Genomic DNA, 10,103 nt, shown 5'->3' on the forward strand with positions numbered 1-10,103 from the left:
AAAATTATACTTCTCAAACTCACTGAAAAATTGAGGAGGGTATTGGAGCAGGATGACATTTTTTGACAATGTTCAAATTTGCAGAGACACGCATCACAGGAATAAATAATTGTCTGATTAGATTTGGAATATGCTATGTAGGGAAATAGCTGTGCTGGTACAGTATTTCTAGTTTCCAGTGATAGAAATATGGTGGATAAAATTTTATAAAGACAGACTGCAAATTCCAATTGGAGGGAGTTCATACTTGATGAGAGGAAACTATTTACGTACTATCCTGATTGCCATCTGGGTCATGGCTGGTTAATAGTTTAGTAACACTGAGAATAAAACTACATTATGTGAGTCTTCTGGGAAAAGTTGGCTCAGAGATTAAGACAGAATTTGTCACTGTTATAATATCTGATCCCATGTGGGAAAATATTCGACAATGCAATAAATCTTATTGCTGCCAAAATTATTTTGCCAAAACTGAAAATTAACTTTCATGAGAGTAGAATCTCATTCCTTCAGATTTTAATCATTAAAGCCGCAAATAATTTTTAAAAATCTTTCTTTTTTTTCCTATTGCCTGCATTTTATTCCCACTAGTTTGTTTAAAGTGCATTATTTGCCATTGGTTAAACCAATGTTTCCCAATCTATTTTAGCCCCCCTCCCAAAGCACCATCATACTTGCCAACACCCCTCTTAGCCATAATATACTTTCGAAGCCCCATAGTATAAAATGTGAGTCCACATGACAAAAATTATTCTGCTTAAATTTTTGTTTGTTTTTAGACCTAGCTTACACAGTACCTGCTCACTGTGCAACAGCTTCAAGGATCACATTAAGCTCAATGTGATCCTTGAGCTTAATGGTTTTTAGCAAGAGTTGAAATATCTAGTGCAAATTGTGACAGGAAAAGCCTTATGTCCCCATACATAACAATATCCAAGCGGTTTCTGTTTTTTGTGAGTATGTAGTTGACTGCACAAGGTAGGAAGATGGAAATGCAATGAAAAGCAGTCTGGCTCTTCTCCAAAGACCAGGAAATTTCGTATGACAGTGTAGTCACATACCACAAAAGCCGACATTTATGAAAAGCATTTTTATTTCATCATTCTGAATTTTTATAATTTCTTGCAAGTTATTCTCCTGTTCTCCAACCTTGCAAAGAAATGGTTACTTACCCAGTCTGAAATTTCCAGATCATTCAAATCTTTGAATCAATTCTGAAAATCCTTCTTCAGTGACTGTGGGTGTAAGATGCACTCTTGCAAATCACTGCTTGTGAAAGAGAGTGCCATAGTTTCCATGCAGAGAAACTGTGAGAACATTTTTCTCCCAATGTTTTACTTATAGATTTCCAATTTTCTGATAAAAGTGGACGCTGCACTTGTTGCCTGGATTAAATTGAAATTCTCACCCTGCAGTTTCATAGGGTAGAAGCAAGCATTCAAACTCTTCATTGTTATCTTGGCATAACTGGCAAAATACTCTGCTATTTTATGGATAAGATTTAATTTTGTTGAAAGCAAATATTACAAGAGTCATGCTTGAAAAAAGTTGCTGGCTGAGGTTTTTGGGTGCAAGATGTTGATGATGAATTACACAATGAATGCAGACAGACTTGGGGTTTCTTTATTCATAAATACCACTAAACCAGTATGGCAACCTATCATACAGTATATGATGCTCCATCTGTTGCACAAGAAATCAGGTTCCTAATCGAAATACTTTTATCATCCATGTACAGTTTGAGCTCATTGTAGATTGATTCTTCATTGATATTTGTTTTTAACTTTTTACGAAAGAGAATCTCTTCATAAACTTTTCCATTTTTGATAAACTGTACATATGCCATTAGCAATGCCTCATTGTCTCACACAGTTGAGTCATCCAGTTGTATGCCAAATTCTGTTTTTTTTAGCTCTGTGTATTGTTGATACTCAATGTCTTCACTTATTTCGTCAATACGATGAGCTACAGATTTATTACCCAGAGGAATTGATTTTTAAATACTGGTATCCATTTTAAGAATAGTGGTGAGCACTTCTGATACAGCAGGCATTATTAATCTTTCACCAATTGTATGAAATTTTCCACACTTTGATATTCTTTTGTAAATGTTATAAGAAGCACTATCAAGGTCATTTTTAGCTTTCTTGACAAATGACTCAAGTGTGCAAGGCTTTTCAAATGCTTCTTCCATCTTCTGGAAATGAATAATACAAGACATACAAGAAAGTAGTCTTGTCAGGGTGTCTTTTACGGAAGTGTCCCTGTAACCTTGATGGCTTCATTAGACAGTACAGTCTTACAAATAAGACACATGGGGCATCGCTGATCTAACAGGAATAGAATAAAACCATACTGCAGGTGTGTAATATTGTATTGACACACTTCAGTAGTTTCTGTTTCTTAACATGATTAGAATTCATGGCTTCACTGCCTTCAGACTACTAGAGAGCGCACTGTACCTATTTATCAATCATTAATAGGGTTAAATTAAAATAAAAAATTAACACAAACTGGGAATGCCTATTAGATGTTGACGACATTAGCGAGTTGACACTGTCAGCCAGGTCTTATACCTCTAGTTAGAGTGCTGCTTACCACCCCCCAGATGACCCTTTGCTTTCTGCTACTGACCAATTTTTTGAACTATCCTTAGACCTATAAGCTTTTACTTCTTGCAATCAATGTGCCTTGCAGGACATTTTTAAAACATTGTAATCTATATCAAATGCTCTACCCTTACTAACCTTCCTTGCTATCCCCAGAAAGAAAAATCAATTGAGTTAATTAACGTTGACGTACATGTAATGAATAACTGGTGATTCCCTGGAAATACTCAACAGATCAGGCAGCATATATATTGAAAGAGTAGCAAAACTAATGTTTCTGAATTGTGCTGTAGTATTAACTCTGTTTCTCTCTGTACACATTCTGCTGGCTTACTTCATCATACCAGCACCTTCTATCTTTGTCTTCCGATTTTCAAAATCCACTCTGTTTAGCTTTTCTCCTTTGAGAGACTGACTTACATGGTGCCTAAGAATGGTTTCCCAATAATTATGTATGGAAATGCATCATTCCCACAGTTCCCTAATAATCAGTCAATAGATTTTATGCTATAGGTCCTGGAATGGAAAGATCACTAGGCATTGAACCATAACTGACAACTGACACTAACAGGGTCCAAATGGTGGAGTACTTGTAGAAGTAAATCAGAGGAGATGATCCAAGTTGTAGGGAAACTTGGCAAAATCCTCAGCAAAATCATAATTGTCCTTTTGAGAACTTAACCTTGCAGCTTATTGACTGGAATTGGACTTCATCTCATATTTGGTTCTGATTTACACATGTTGAAGTAGTATGTATGCCAAAGGCATGAATATTTGATTCAAATCACTAACGTATTGTATTGTTACATCTTTGAATATACCACTTTATAGAGCATTTAATTCACAAAAATGCAAAATATCTCAGAGAAACTATTCTGAGCCCAACATATGGATGCAATCATGAAGGCACACCACTGGCCACACTTCATTCAGACTGTGAGGAGAGTTGGTACTTCACCAGAAGACTCAGCAAATCTCTGCAGATGTAGTGTGGAGGGGATTCGGATTGGTTGCATCATTGTCTGTCACAGAGTCCCCAAAGCATAGGACTGCAAAAAGTTGCAGAGGGTCGAGAACTCAACCAGCTTCATCATGGGCACTGGCCTCCCCACCATCAAGAAAACCTTCAAAAGGTGGTGAATCAAGAAGGCAGCACCCATCGTGAAGGACCCTCACCAGAAGAGGACATGCCCTCTTCTCATTACTGTGGTCAGGGAGGAGATGCAGGAGCCTGAAGAAGCATAGTCAGCGTTTTAGGAATAGCTTCTTCCACTCTGCCATCAGATTTTTGAGCAGCCCACGTACCTCACTATTTTGCTCTCTGTTACACTATTTATTTGTTTTTTTATATATTTTTGCTATAATTTATAGAAATTTTTATGTGTTTTACTGTACTGCTGCCACAAAACAACATATGTCAATGATAATAAACCTGCCTCTGAATCTGACTTTAAAATACCCAGCTTATTTGCAGAGGCAACTGGTGCCATTACAACTATGAAGAAAATGTGGACCCAAATTTGTCAAAGTGGATATGAATTATAAAAGAACACCATTATTGTAAATTATTGGTTAGTATTTGATATTAACAATGCAAGGTTTTAATTATGAGCACAGAAAGAAGCTTCACAGAATATCTAAAAGGAATGTATTAATTTATAAAACGTTTTGATAAAAATTAATTTATAAAACTACCCCTTTCAGACAGTGATACAGAACCTGCAAGAGATCATCTTAAAATAATTACCAAAAGATTTAATGACAATGTTATTAGGACCCACCTCATGAGATATCTAGAAAATAGTTCAGAAGTTACTTCATTAAATACTTGAAGAAGAATAAAAACTGGAAAGTTAAATTTAAATAACAGCTTTCTCTTCTTCATCTTGTTCCAAAATAATTTGCAGTGATGTGTACTTTTGAAATATGATTACAATTTTTGTTGGAAAATGAGAGAAAGTGGTTTGCACACATCAAACACCTGTGCAACCATATAATGAGGTAGGCTTTTCTTTAAAGGTAACATTGTCTGAGAAGTAAAGATTGACTGAATTTAAAAAAAAACACTCTTGTTTTCTGTGTCTTAGAACTTGACATAAGTGGTTAACAGACAAGCTGAACTTCCCTCCATCCAAAAGAAAAGAAATATACTTTCTGCCATGCATCAGGGTTCTATAAAAGGCCTCTTCCCTACAATCCAAGATCGAAACACTGCAGAGCTGAAAAATAACTTGCACAACTCCATATTCATGTTGAACTGAGAAACATTTTGTTAATTGCAATAGGGGAAAATGAATACCTATTCACTTCAATGATATGATTCACTTAGTCTCTCTGAGTGGACAAAAATGGCAATTGCACACATTCAGAGATAGGTACAAAATCTTCACACTTTGAAGGCATTCAATTAACACTTCTTGACCAGTCAAAAATGACAAAGTGAGTGATCAATCATTTCTGACATCAACTTCCTGCATGAATATCATATGCATTATAGATCCATACCTTTGAACAGGATCTGCTGCTGTATTATATTTTAACAATAAATAATTATATCATTATTATAGTAACAAAAATGATATAACATATCAAATGTATATAGTATACATATGATATCTAGTGTAATTTATTGTTATTTTATATTTTCTCTGTGTGCCACAAGTCAGGTCCTTGATTTAACCAAGATGATGACCCCCCTTTGTTCAAAGACAGACTGCCTTGGTCTTGAAGCTTCCTGTGCTGATAGCATTATCTCTAACAGGTCCTGCATTGTTGAGCCTTCGAGTGTAGCGACACAAACCAGATCTTGCTTACTTTGTAGCTACAAATACACTTCTATCTTACTAATGCTTTTATAGTATAATATGCAAAATAAGGTTATCCTCAATATTTGCATTTCACCTGAGAATAATCAAACACAAAATAAATAAGAGGAGCTACCAATAAAGGTACGTTGTACTCATGCAAAAGATCTTTTGCAAAAATCATTCTGTCTCAATGGTACATTGAGTTACCATAGTAGACTGTGCTAATCTAGAAGTGGTTGTCGTTTAAACCTATGACCTTTGTCTTAAATGTGAGTTGGGAAGATAGATAGATATTTTATTGATTCCAAAGGCAATCGCAGTGCCACAGTAGCATTACAAGTACACAGATAGAAACATATTAGAAGAGAACTAAGAAAGAATAAAAAAAAGTTACCTTAAAAAATCAGATGTAGAAGATTTACAAGAATTCCAAGATTACACTGATAAGATGGTACTGCAGGAATTACCATAATACTGTACAGTAATGGGTGCACATTCACACCGTCCAGATAAGAAGTGATGTTAGTATTGCACAGGGTCTCTATGATAGCAGGGTTAAACAGAGTCTAAACAGAGCTCTGGTAAACAGAAGTTAATAATAGTCTAACAGGATGGGGAGGAGGGTCATCACTTTCCCGGCTATAGGTTGATTCATTATAGAGCCTAATGGCCGAGGGTAAGAAAGACCTCATGTAGTGCTCTTTGGAGCAGCACAGTTGTCTTAGACTATTACTGAAAGTGCTCCTCTGTTTAGCCAAGTTGGCATGCAGAGGGTGAGAAGCATTTTCCAGAATTTTCTGTTTAGTCCTTTGTTCTACCACAGCCTCCGGTGTGTCCGGTTTGACTCTGATAACAGAGGGAGCCTTTCTAATCAGTTTATTGAGCCTGTTGGCATTACTGGTGTTGTTGGCATCATGGGTGTTGATGCCATTGCCCCAGCAGACCACCACATAGAAGACTATACTGGTGACAACAGACCGGTAGAACATGTGAAGGAGAGGCCTGCATACTCCAAAGGACCTTAGTCTCCTTGGGAAGTACCTTCTGGCCCTTCTTGTACACAGCCTCTGTGTTGGCACGCCACTCAGGTCTGTCATCCATATGCAGCCCCAGGTACCTGAGGCCCCTCATCACATTCACATTCTCTCCATCAATAGTGACAGGGAGCAATGCAGGCTTAGCCTTCCTCAAGTCCATCACCATTTCCCTTATCTTACTGATGTTGAGCTGCAGATGATTCAGCTTGCACCATTTGTCAAAGTCCTCCACCAGGGCCCTGTATTTATCCTCCCATCCCACCTTTATACACCCAACTATTGCTGAGTCATCAGAGAATTTCTGCAGACGTGACTCACTGTTGTATCTAAAGTCCAAGGAAAACAGGGTAAACAGGAAGGAAGCCAATACAGTTTACCGTGGGACCCCAGTGCTGCTTAGAGCCATGTCTGACACACAGCCACTGAAGCCCCACAAACTGTGGTCTGTTAGTCAGGCAGTCCATTATCCAGGACACAATGGAAGTGCCAACCTGCATTGAATGGAGCTTTTACCCCAGCAATGACGGCTGTATGGTATTGAAGGCTCTTGGGACAGCAAAGAAATCATAATCCTCACAATGTTGCCCTGCTTATCCATATGGGAGTAGGCTCTATTCAGCAGGTAGATGACTGAAGGTTCAGAAGTAGAATGCTTAGATTGCCATTGCAAAGATGGTCAGTAAATGGCCTTGCATTATGCTATAATACTGTAATTCTATAAACATTCTGTGATTTCATACAAGTTATGTATATTGAAATTGACTTACAAATTTATCGACAAATTGCCAACTCATGAATAGGAATATCATTCCCTTATAACATTTGGCATGTATAATGTAAGGGTACTTGTTCCTTCCCAAGCAGAGAGCACATCACTTTCATTTTAAGTTAGGCCACCATACTACCAAAATCTCAAGACCATAGTAGACTGAATAAAGGATTATACAGATTTGGCTTCATAAGGGAAAAAAAAACATTATTCAGATTGCTGGTCAGGCAGATTTGTATTCTCATTTCCTTCTGGTCAAGATGGCACCAAGCTGTGATGTTCATCAAGGTTGTGCCTCAAACTTAATTTTTTGGTTAGGTTCATAGGGATGGTAGAGGTCAGTTTAGGATTTACGGGTAGAGATGAGGGGAGTTTGAGGTCAGGGGCCACTAATGAAGAGTTGCAGAAGGAGCTAGTAGTCAGCACCCATGTTGGAGTGCTTTATGGTTGAAGGCCAGCAACCCCAGAGGTCGGGTTGGCAGGTGCTGAGGAAGAAGACCAATGATCCCCATGGACAATGACCATGTTTGGCAGGCCCTATTAACATGGGCTAGTGACAAACCCTCTCCTCAGGTTGGCAAGTCTCCATAAGTTGGTCAGTCCGGGGTCAGAGGGCTGTGTCGGCTTGAGGCATGAGAGCCGGTGATCGATAGCCCTGACATGGGGGCAGTTGAAATTTACCAGGATGTTGCTGGGATAGAGCAATTCAGTTATGAGGAGAGACTGGAGATGCTAAGTCTGTTTTCCCAAGAGTGGAGAAGGTCAAGAAGGGATATGATTATGGTATATAAAACTTCAGCATTACATCCTTGTGTTTATATTCTCAGAGTCCCAAAATGAATGCTAACATTGCATTTACCTTCTTCATCACCAACTCAACCTTAAGGTTAACCTTTAGCAAATTCTGCACTAGGACTCCCAAGTCCCTTTGCACATGGACTTCTGAATTTTCTCCCCACCTAAAAAATAGACTACGCATTTTTCCTTGTACCAAAGTTAATTTCCTGACACTGTGTTCCATCTGCCACTTCTTTGCCCATTCTCCTAATCTGTCTAAGTCCTTCTGCAGCCTCCCTGCTTCCTCAACACTACCTGTCCCTCCACCTATCTTCATATCATCTGAAAACTGGCACAAACATGTCATTCCCATCATCCGATCATTGACATATAATGTAAAAAAAAACAGTCACAACACTGACCACTGCAGAACACCAGTAGTCACTGGCAGCCTATCAGAATGTCTCCCTTTATTCCCACTCTTTTCATCCTGCCAATCAGCCAATGTTCTATCTATGCTAGTATCTTTTCTGTCATACCATGGGCTCTATCTTGCTAAACAGCCTCATGTTTAGCACCTTGTCAAAGGCCTTCTGAAATCCAAGTACCGTAGATTCCGGACTACAGAGCACACCTGATTAAAAGCCGCTGGCTCTAATTTTAGAAATAAAATCAATTTTTTACTTGTAAAGGCCGCACCGGATTTTAGGCCGCACCGGATTTTCGGCCGCACCGGATTTTCGGCCGCAGATGTCCCACGTTGTAATATGAGATATTTACACAGAAAGATATTACACGTGAGGATTTTTTAACTTTTAATTAAATCCATATGGTAACAAAAACAAATACATATTGCAAATGCTTTTTTTCAAACCGTGCCCGTAACTTTTAAATATACGTTGCGTATACTTCTTTACTGAACAACATTCCAATATCTCCTAACGACTGGTAAAAAATATATATACTGCAGCCTACCAGGAAAAGTTATTGATCGCCTTTAACTTAAAAGCAGCGTTTTCGCTCCGCCGCTCGACCCCCTCCTTCCCGTTTATCGCAAACGGCATTTAAAAGCAGCGTTCGCTCAGATCCAAAGCCGCTCGCGTAATGCCGCTCGACCCCCGCCGTCCCGTTTATCGCAAACTGGTATCCCACAAGACGCGGCGAAACCGGGTGTGACGTCATAGCATCCCGCGATGTAGTACAGAAAACAAATATAGTTAAAACTCTTCTAACTTTAACTAGAAAATGAATTACTAAGCGAAAATATTATAAACTAAATAACTGCCATAAAGGCAGCACAATGCTTTTCTTCGAGTGTTTTCCATGTTGATGAGGGTGAGTACAAATGACTGATTTACAATAATTTAATTGTGAAAGTGCGCTTGATTTATCGTACAATTTCATTGGACCTCTGTGAACTACTCATCAATTTTATTGGTCTACTGTTACGAGGCAAAATGTTTACGAGGCGGCATGAAAAAAAATCATGTATTAGCCGCTCTGGATTAAAGGCCGCAGAGTTCAAAGCTGTTCAAAATGTGGGAAAAAAGTAGCGGCTTAAAATCCGGAATCTACGGTAGTCAATATCCATCAATTCTCCTTCGTCTATCCTGCTTATTATTTCCTCAAGGTATTCCAACAGATTTGTCAGGCAAGATTTTCCCTTAAGGAAACCATGCTGATTGTGGCCTATTTTATCATGTGCCTCCAACTGCCATGAAACCTCATCATTAACAATCAACTCCGACCTCTTCCCAGCCACTGAGATCAAGCTTATAATTTCCTTTCTTCTACCTCATTCCCTTCTTGAAGTATGGAGTGACATTTGCAATTTTCCAGTCCTCTGGAACTATGCCAGCCTCTAGTGATTCTTGAAAGATCATTACAAATTCCTCCACAATTTCTTCAGCTACATCTTTCACAACCCTAGTGTAGTCCATCTGGTCCAGGTGACTTGTCTACCTTCAGACCTTTCAGCTTCCCAAGTACCTTCTTCCTAGTAATAGCAACTGCACTCACTCCAGCCCCCTGACACTCTTGAACTTCCGGCATACTGTTAGTATCTTCCATAGTGAAGACTGATGCAAAGTATTTAGTGCCTCTG

This window comes from Hemitrygon akajei, chromosome 12, assembly GCF_048418815.1.
Source record: "Hemitrygon akajei chromosome 12, sHemAka1.3, whole genome shotgun sequence".
In the NCBI taxonomy this organism is placed as follows: Eukaryota; Metazoa; Chordata; class Chondrichthyes; order Myliobatiformes; family Dasyatidae; genus Hemitrygon; species Hemitrygon akajei.